The sequence below is a fragment of the Cupressus sempervirens genome, chromosome 4 (genome assembly GCF_028749045.1).
Source record: "Cupressus sempervirens isolate cs-2001-9-10 chromosome 4, ASM2874904v1, whole genome shotgun sequence".
In the NCBI taxonomy this organism is placed as follows: domain Eukaryota; kingdom Viridiplantae; phylum Streptophyta; class Pinopsida; order Cupressales; family Cupressaceae; genus Cupressus; species Cupressus sempervirens.
The window spans coordinates 705,354,901-705,364,567 of record NC_143121.1 but is presented as its reverse complement, the minus strand read 5'-3'; the positions used below and the strand labels follow the sequence as shown (position 1 = coordinate 705,364,567).

Genomic DNA, 9,667 nt, shown 5'->3' with positions numbered 1-9,667 from the left:
TCGACGAGTCCTGAGGTATGTATCAATTTAATCATTTTAATTAATACATATATTTATTACGTAATCTAATGGGGACACAACCCAAGAACAGAATGGAAACAACAGAAAAGGGAAATTATATTAACTGAGAAAATAAGCTAGTACAACCAATATAGGAAAATAAACTTCAAAACATGCCCTAAGGGCTTACAATAGCATAAATTTGGAGATAATTTCTCCTTATGGTACCTCCTCTCAAACTCCACTCCGAACTGCCTTTTACAATGCCGAAAAATCTCCTTAAATAGACCCCGAAGGGTTAAGGACTAGGAGTACATTCTAGAAAGTGCTAGTAGGCATCCACCGACGAAATAGAAGATTCCAGAAGCTGCGTTAGAAGTCGGTGCAAATCTAGAAGAATCCAAAAATGGTAACCGAACTTTCGGGAGGCATAACTTTTGAACCGTAGCTCTGATTGACGAACCGTTTACATTTTTGGAAAGCTCTCGAAGCGTTCTATAGCCCTATGGACCAGCTTCGCTCATCTCCCATTTTTTGACCCTTTTCAAGGTCATTTAATGCCCCAAACCTGACTTTGAAGCATTCTTAGGAGGTCTCCAAAACCTGAAAAACTGCAATAACTTTCAAACCGTGGGGCCTATTGACCTAATTCTTTTTCTGGAATGCTCTAAATCATCTAGCCAATTCACACCTTCTAGTTTACCAAAATGATGGCCCAAATACATGCTCCTATTTTTTCAGGATTTTCAAACGCACTGATAGTTGAACTATGAGAGTTGGAACCTTTATTTGAGCCAAATGGGTATCCAAAAATGTAAAGACATGAAACAGAAACTAAGTCTAAGTACATTTTTTTTTTTTGGTGACACGGGATTGCCCTTATACCTCTGGATGCTCCTGCATCATAATCATATTAAGGATTGACAAAAAAAATAATGCATGTGCATTAGTTCTCCACAGGACCCTCAACCTTTACCACAGACACAAAGCAGAGACATCATACGAGCTTCACACAGGTACAGTTGTTTCATGTTAATTTAACTCATTTGATTATATTTATTCCATGTTTCATGTTAGATATAACGTGTATTGTATGACATGCAACTCATGATGTCGGACACACCTCCTCATCTACGACAATCTGTTGATAGTGGAGTGGCCGCAGCTGTGGCTAGCTCACAGCCACTGACGGAGGTATGAAAGAATTTTCTTCATTTTAGTTGTTGTTTATAATAGTTAATATCAAAATTTCTAATGTTATTTATAAGTGATTATATTTATTGAATTGTTGTAGGGTCTTGTCACGCCTGATCGTCCACGAGCATTTGAGGTGGACTTACAGAGTGACTATTTGTTGGCAGTAAGAAAATAATTGATTTTGTGTGTACATATATTTGATTTCAACGTATAATAAATATTGTTTCATATCTACTTTCTTTGTATCAGTTGGACCTAGAGAAGAGCCTCAACAAGAGGTCAAGTGAGCATGTCAGGAGGGCCCCGTCATCTCCACTGTCTCCCTCCACACGACAGCAGAGGATGTCGAGAGACTTGTTTCCTTCCCCTCGTGGGAAGGAAAAGATGTAGTTGAGATATTCAATACATACATACATATATATATATATATATATATATATATATATATATATATATATATATATATATATATATATATATATATATATATATATATATATATATATATATATATATATATATATATATATATATATATATATATATATATATATATATATATATATATATATATATATATATATATATATATATATATATATATATATATATATATTGAGAAGAACCTCCTTATAGCAATATCGTGAGAATGCTCGAAATAACAGAATACAAAGTGATAGCAGAACTCAGAATAAATCTACTGATCGCAGGCCACTTCGAGGGGGTAACCTCCTTTGAGCAAGCTCAATACAATAAATTCGTTCGTGCCCATCAAGGGCCTCAACCTATTCTTATATACTGGGTACGATCTAGAAAAGTAATACTACCTATGCATGTGGGATAATAAAATAAACTCACGGGACGACTTACAAAGCATATGCGTCCAACAACTCTACTGTAACAAAATAAACAGAAGGAACACACAGGTTCCTAACATCCCCTCTCCCTTAGAAAAAAGCTTTGTCCTCAAAGCTTAAGGTGTGGAAATTGTTGTTGAATCTGAAGAAGGGGTTCCCAGGTAGCATCCTCTGGTTGCATGCCATGCCACTGAATCAAGACCTCAGAGATGGAGCGAGAGCGAAGCTGGCGAGTGCGCTGGTCAATGATTGCCACCGGCTCCAGGATAATGGATCCTTCCGTATCCATTTCAGGGAGAGTAGTTTGTGCTCTGACAGTGGTACCCAGAACTTTCTTTAGACAAGAAACATGAAAGACTGGATGAATGCGGGAAGAAGGAGGAAGTTCCAGTTTATAAGCAACTGAACCAATCTTCTGCAGAACCTGATAAGGCCCATAAAATTTTGGGGCCAGCTTATGACGCCCTTTCAGCTTTAGGGAGGATTGTTTGTAGGGCTGTAGACGAAGAAAAACCATATCCCCAACGTGAAATGAGCGCTCAGAACGGTGTTGATCTGCTTGCTGTTTCATCCGATTACGGGCCATGTGAAGATTATCCTGTAAGGTACGAAGAATCTGATCCCTGCTGCGGAGAACTATGTCAACTGCCTGGACTGGTGAGCTGTTGGGAGTGTAGGGAAGGAGCACTGGAGGTGCCTGACCATAGACTGCTTCATATGGAGTCATTTTAGAGGCAGTGTGGTAAGAGGTATTGTACCACCATTCAACTAAAGGGAGCCACTTGGCCCACTGATGTTGCTGTTCGGAAGTGAAGCAACGAAGATAAGTTTCCAAGCATTTATTGACAATTTCCGTTTGACCATCAGTTTGTGGGTGATAGCCCGAACTCATCTTCAGTTTGGTGCCAGTTTTCTGAAACAGTTCAGTCCAAAAATGACTGGTAAAAGTTGCATCACGATCAGAGACAATGGAAGAAGGGAGTCCATGAAGACGAAATATCTGGTCCATGAAGATTTGTGCAACAGAGGAGGCAGTATAGGGGTGGCTGAGGGCACAAAAATGACTATATTTCGAGAGACGATCAACCACAACCAAGATCACTGTCTTGCCACCGGATTTAGGAAGCCCTTCAATGAAATCCATAGAAATATCAGTCCAAATCCGTGTAGGGATGGGCAATGGTTCGAGCAAGCCAGGAAGGAGGATCGTTTCACCCTTGTGGCGTTGGCAAGTATCACATTCAGCCACCATCTGTTGAATCGTCTGTTTCATCCCTTTCCAAAAGAAGTTTCTCCTTGCTCGCTCATAAGTTTTGAGGAAGCCTGAGTGCCCTGCTGAAGGAGAAGCATGGAGTTCATAAAAAATAGCCTGATGTAGAGCTGGGTTCTGAGGAAGCACTAGCCGACCCTTGTATCGAAGAGAAGCACCATCCCAAGAGTAATGTGGTATAGCAGAAGGATTATTGGCTAGCTGGTGAATGATTTGAGATAAAGAAGAGTCACTGTCATAGCCCTGCTGAACAGACGCTAACCAATTGGGAATGGGCTTAGAAATAGCGGAAAGGGAAGCTTGATTATCAAATGTGCGAGAAAGAGCATCTGCCACAATATTCTCCTTACCCTTCTTGTAGGTGATCTCATAATCATACCCCATGAGTTTGCTGACCCATTTCTGTTGTGTAGGAGAGGATACCCGTTGTTCCAGGAAGTATTTCAGACTTTGGTGATCGGTTCTGATGCAAAAATGACTCCCTAAGAGGTATGGCCGCCACTTCTGTACAGCATGCAAAATAGCCATCATTTCTTTTTCATAAGTAGAGAGGGCTAGATTCTTACCAGAGAGGGCTTTGCTAGTGAACGCAATAGGATGGTCATCTTGCAAGAGAACAGCACCCAATCCATTGCCGCAAGCATCACTCTCAATAGTGAAGGGTTTGGAAAAATCTGGCATCGCGAGAACAGGTGTACTGCACATAGCCTGTTTCAGTTGTTCAAATGCAGTCTCAGCAACAGGGGTCCAGGAGAAGGCATCCTTTTTTAACAGAGCTGTCAATGGTGCTGCAATTTTCCCGTAATCTTTGACAAACTTGCGGTAGTAGCCAGTCAACCCCAAAAAACCCCGAAGGCTCTTGAGAGTTTTAGGATGCGGCCAAGTTTTCATGGCATCTATTTTTGTAGGATCCACCCGCACTCCATGGTGTGCAACAATATGCCCGAGATACTCCACTTCCTCCTGGCCAAACACACATTTAGATAGTTTTGCACAGAGTTGATGATCAGAGAGAAGTTGCAAGACAAGCTCCAGATGATGGAGATGCTCAGCCCAAGTTTTGCTATATATGAGGATATCATCAAAGAAGACCAGAATGAATTTTCGGAGGTATGGTCGAAATATGTTATTCATCACTGCCTGAAATGTTGAAGGAGCATTTGTGAGGCCAAAGGGCATGACTAAAAATTCATAGTGACCATCATGTGTGCGGAAGGCAGTTTTAGGTATATCCTCCTCATTAACCCGAATTTGATGATACCCAGAACGAAGATCTAACTTGGAGAAAAAATGAGCCCCATGAAGTTCATCAAGAAGTTCATCAACAACTGGAATGGGAAACTTGTCCTTTATAGTGAGATGATTAAGTGCTCGGAAATCAATGCAGAGTCGCCATGACCCATCTTTTTTGCGAACAAGCAGAACTGGAGAAGAAAAGGAACTGGTACTAGGGCGAATAATACCTTGCTTCAGTAAGTCACGGACAAGTATCTCGATTTCGGTCTTCTGATGAAATGGGTAGCGGTAGGGCCTGATGTTGGGCGGAACACTGCCAGGAAGGAGCTGAATACGGTGGTCCTCTGGACGAGAAGGAGGTAATCCCACAGGTTCAGCAAATATACCAGAATACTTGTCCAAAATGTGTTGGAGATCGACAGGAGTGCTAGAGACTGCTGATGGCTGCATCTGAATGGAATGGAGCTGAGCGATGACACCATGTGAATTCTTCTTAAGAAGTTTTTCCATACGGTGTGAACTGATGATGCTGAGAGACCCTGGTTGTAAGCCTTTCAAAGTGTGTTGGTGCCCCTCGGCTGAAAACTGCATCCAAAGTTCAGCAAAATCCCAGAGAATGGGGCCAAGAGTGCGTAACCATTGGGCACCCAAAACCACATCACAACCACCTAAGGGTAAGGCAAACATGTCAGAGTGCATGTTATAAGCTCCAATAGAGAGACGCACATTGCGACATTTCCTTTTACAAGGTAAAGTGCCCCCATTGGCAATCATGACTTCAAAGCTAGAGCAGGGATGGATAAAGCAATCAGCCTGTTTGGCTATTCGTGGATCAATGAAGTTATGAGTGCTACCAGAATCAATGAGTATAGTAAGAGGGATCTTTTTGAAGAAACCCTGGACCCGCATGGTTTGTGGAGTAGTGACTCCTGCCAAAGCATGGACAGATATCTCTGGTGGAGCTTCTGGGGAAAGAGGTTCAGGCTGGTGAGGCTCAACCTCAGCATCCACTGTTTCCTGAGCATCTACATATTCTTCCAGTTCCGGTGGAGAATCCACATCCAAGAGATAGAGCTTTTGCTGAACACATCTATGGCCCCGAGACCATTTCTCATCACAATTATAACAAAGCCCTTTGTCTCGCCTAACTCGCATCTCTGTTTCAGACAAGTGCTTGATCGGAGTAGTTCTGGGAGCTGGTATGACTGGAGGGTTGTGAGAACCTGTATTTCTGAATGGAACAAAATTAGATCTGGAGCGTTGTAGAGCACTAATCTTGTCTTCCGCTAACTTAGCCAACCCAAGGGCTTCCATCATTGTAGTAGGTCGAAACATTTTGACTTCTGAGCGAAGTGCATCCTTCAGACCACTGACAAAACAACTACGGAAGAATTCATCAGACAAGCCCTCTGTGTGATTAGCTAATTTTTCAAACTCTGTCTGGTATTCTCTTACAGTGCCTGTTTGACGCAGTTTAGTGAGTGCTCCTGTGAAATCATCAAAGGAACTAGGGCCAAAGCGCTCCAAAATGAGGGTGCACAATTCGCTCCACGTTGGGCCTACATTAGCCTTGATGTACCAACGGAACCATTGAAGAGCTTCATGTTCCAAATGAAAAGATGCAAGGGAGACTTTGTGGTTATCCAAAGTATTATGCAAGCTGAAATACTGCTCTGCCCTATAGATCCATCCAGTCGGATTAGAACCATCGAAGCGTGGAAAATCAAGCTTTGGTCCACGGAAATTGCCAGAAGAGGACCCAGTATCTCCTGAATGGTTTCGGCTCATGGCTGACTGCTGAAAGTTAAGACCCAGAATTTTGTCATCCAGATCTTGAAGTCTGGTTTTGAGGGATGCAATTTCCTCTTCCATGATTTTTGCTCCTGTACGCGTAACAACCATAAAACAAGGTTTTTTTTTTTTTTTTTTTTTTTTTTTTTTTTTTTTTTTTTTTTTTTTTTTCCGAACAGTCGACTTAGAAAAATTCACTCACAGACAGAACAACTGAAAAGAGTTATTGCAATAACAAGAGATATTAGAAGTGAGAGGAACCTGAAGGCCACGACAGAAAAAAAATTTGATGTAATTTCCACCCAGCGAGCCCAAGAGAGTGCTCTGATACCAGATGAGAAGAACCTCCTTATAGCAATATCGTGAGAATGCTCGAAATAACAGAATACAAAGTGATAGCAGAACTCAGAATAAATCTACTGATCGTAGGCCACTTCGAGGGGGTAACCTCCTTTGAGCAAGCTCAATACAATAAATTCGTCCGTGCCCATCAAGGGCCTCAACCTATTCTTATATACTGGGTACGATCTAGAAAAGTAATACTACCTATGCATGTGGGATAATAAAATAAACTCACGGGACGACTTACAAAGCATATGCGTCCAACAACTCTACTGTAACAAAATAAACAGAAGGAACACACAGGTTCCTAACATATATATATATATATATAGACTTGTTTCCTTCCCCATGTATATATATAGGCATCAAAGAGACATATTTGACATACATTTGATGTACATATGACATTCTATATTTGATGTATGACATTTATTTGATGTATGACATTATTGGTTAATATATGATATGGTTGTTCATATACGACATTATTGGTTATCATAATATATTATGTGTTTGTTAATGTATATTACATTATTGGTTATCATTTTATATTAAATGTTTGTTCATGTATGACGTTAAATTAGATATGTTCGTGTATGACATTAAATTAGATATGTGCATGTATGAAATTAAATTCAATTGCTAGAGAGTTGCCATTATGTCTACGAACTAGTAGATGTTATTTTTTGCTTTATTAGTATTTCTCAAAAACTGCAAAGAAGTTGTTTCTGGTGAATAGTTGTAAACAATTGTGATCATCGACTTCATGTACTCATGGCTTCGACTACGAACACTTGTAACTTTGGCTATAAGCATCCATGGCTTTGGCTATGTGCACTAGTGGCTTTGGCTGTGAGCATTTATGGCTTTGGTTGTAGGCACAATATAGCCTTGGCTGTAGGTTGTCTTTCTTGCTGCATGTCAAAGTTACCTTCAAGAATATCATTAGTCTAAGATCATTACAATTAAAATACTATGACATAATACCTTGGAAATAATAGTCTTTAACCCATTACTTTATTTGTTAAAACATCATGTAGTATCTACTATAGTGCTTCTACTCAAATATGTTTTCAAAAATACTTAGTATGGCAAAGAAATGTCTATGGAAAGCTTTTCAAATAGGATATTGAAGAACTAAATGTGGATAGTCATTAGCACCCATCAATAAGAACACGAACATCTTTCTTAAGCAAGCCATATGACATTAGCTTAATTTATAAATTTCCTTGCAAATAACTAGAAGATGCTATGAATCTTAATACAGAGTAAATCACGAACTCATTATTCCATCCAAGAAGCATATATCACCCTAAGCCAATTAACCAACAGGATAAAAATTAATTCAATTTCAACAAAATTTTGAGTATAACAAGCATCTTAGGGATTCTTACAAGAATTAACACGATGTTCACAAGAGCATTACAAGTTCTCGTAATGCTATTTCACATATTGTAATCATATTCAATTTTGAATGGCCATTTGTGTTACAAGCATAAAATTTCTTTAAGTTCTTTTAATTCTAGACATGAATTTTATTCTGAAGCTTTTCTATGACAACCCACTCAATGCATATATTGTTGTTCCACATTATGCTGATTTGACTTTCATTGGTTGATTTGGGTCTAGACATGACGTTATTCACTACCTTTTTTATATATTATTTTTTTTGTAGTGAGGTTCTAGCCTGAATGAATGTATTAATCGTCAAAGTTGTGAACCTTGGTCAAGATCCTTACAAATATATTTTCAAATTGGACCTCAAATAGTTTTCTCAGTCACCCCCTGTATACAAATACTGAAATTGTAGTTAATTACAAAATTAATACTAAATTAACACAAGTTTAATTAAGAAGTATTATGTACCTCAATAGGCTAGATTATTATTGACCGGGAAGCTTTATCTTAGAGCAGTTGGTTTCCTAAATCTTTAGCACAATGACACTCTTATGGAATGTGGAATTAGGTATGCTAGCTAAGGAACATTCTTTAAAAGGTAGAGGAAACTCAAGACTCACATGTTTCCAATCAATATAAATGTTTAAATCGCTTCTCTAATTTTTTCTATTTATGATCTTCTTAAAACTTAACTTTCTAAATGCATTGATGGGGAAATAAAGATCTTCTAGGAACTAAAGGCTAATCATGTTTAATACTTACAATTCTTTGTTTTTATCTAATAATTTAAAAAAGATTGTACAAGTGTTTTCAAAGAGCAACACTTGTCACTAACATCATAAGAAGGAATATCCAAGGAGAATTACCACTGATCCCCCACCACCAAATTCAAGAGAAAACAAAAATCCACTACTAAAGAGATAGTAACAATGATCATCCCTAGTCTCTCCCTTATCAAAAAATGATTACCATCAAAATTTGCATTTCCAATTGTGTCATGTGCGTTGAAGTGATAGTAACATTTTCACTCTCTTACCTAATGTCTCCCATTTCTAAAACTCCTAGGGAAGGGCAAGGCCATCTTCTCAGTACTTCAAAATACAACGAGTTCCATTTTTTCCCATATTGATAATCGTTGACTTAAAGTATAGTCAAAGTATTGACAACCCATAGGAACTCAACCTTTGAACATCCCATCTGTAAATGACCTCATAAAGAAATTTCAATAAACCCGCATGAAATAGTGAAACAAAAGTTGCATACTTGTGAAGATGATCAGACTGCAGGTGATCAGTATGTCTCAAATCTATATTCAGTTCTTTTACTATGCATATAAATGGTTTGTTATATAAAAGACTTATATCCACCAGATAAATAATCATTTTCTTACTATGCTATCCTTATCCTTGGCTGATCTCTGGTCTCTGCAACATGGTCCTGTAGGAACTGGAATCTCATCCATATCTCGCACGAGCTCCGAAATATGCCCTGTCAAAGATTGCAGCCCTGTGGGATTTAGTGACCATTAGGGACATTCCAGTTCAGCGTGCCTGAGAACATTTGAGCACTAAAGCGG

At 39.0% G+C, this 9,667-nt stretch overlaps 1 long non-coding RNA gene across 1 annotated transcript; it reads left to right on the top strand.

Moving 5' to 3' along the window:
• Positions 1 to 1,110: 1,110 nt before the first annotated feature.
• Positions 1,111 to 1,587, top strand: LOC149563211 (uncharacterized). Its single transcript, XR_016364269.1, has 3 exons — positions 1,111 to 1,194; positions 1,295 to 1,330; positions 1,447 to 1,587. It is a non-coding gene; the product is annotated as an uncharacterized LOC149563211 (long non-coding RNA).
• The last annotated feature ends 8,080 nt before the right edge of the window (positions 1,588 to 9,667 follow it).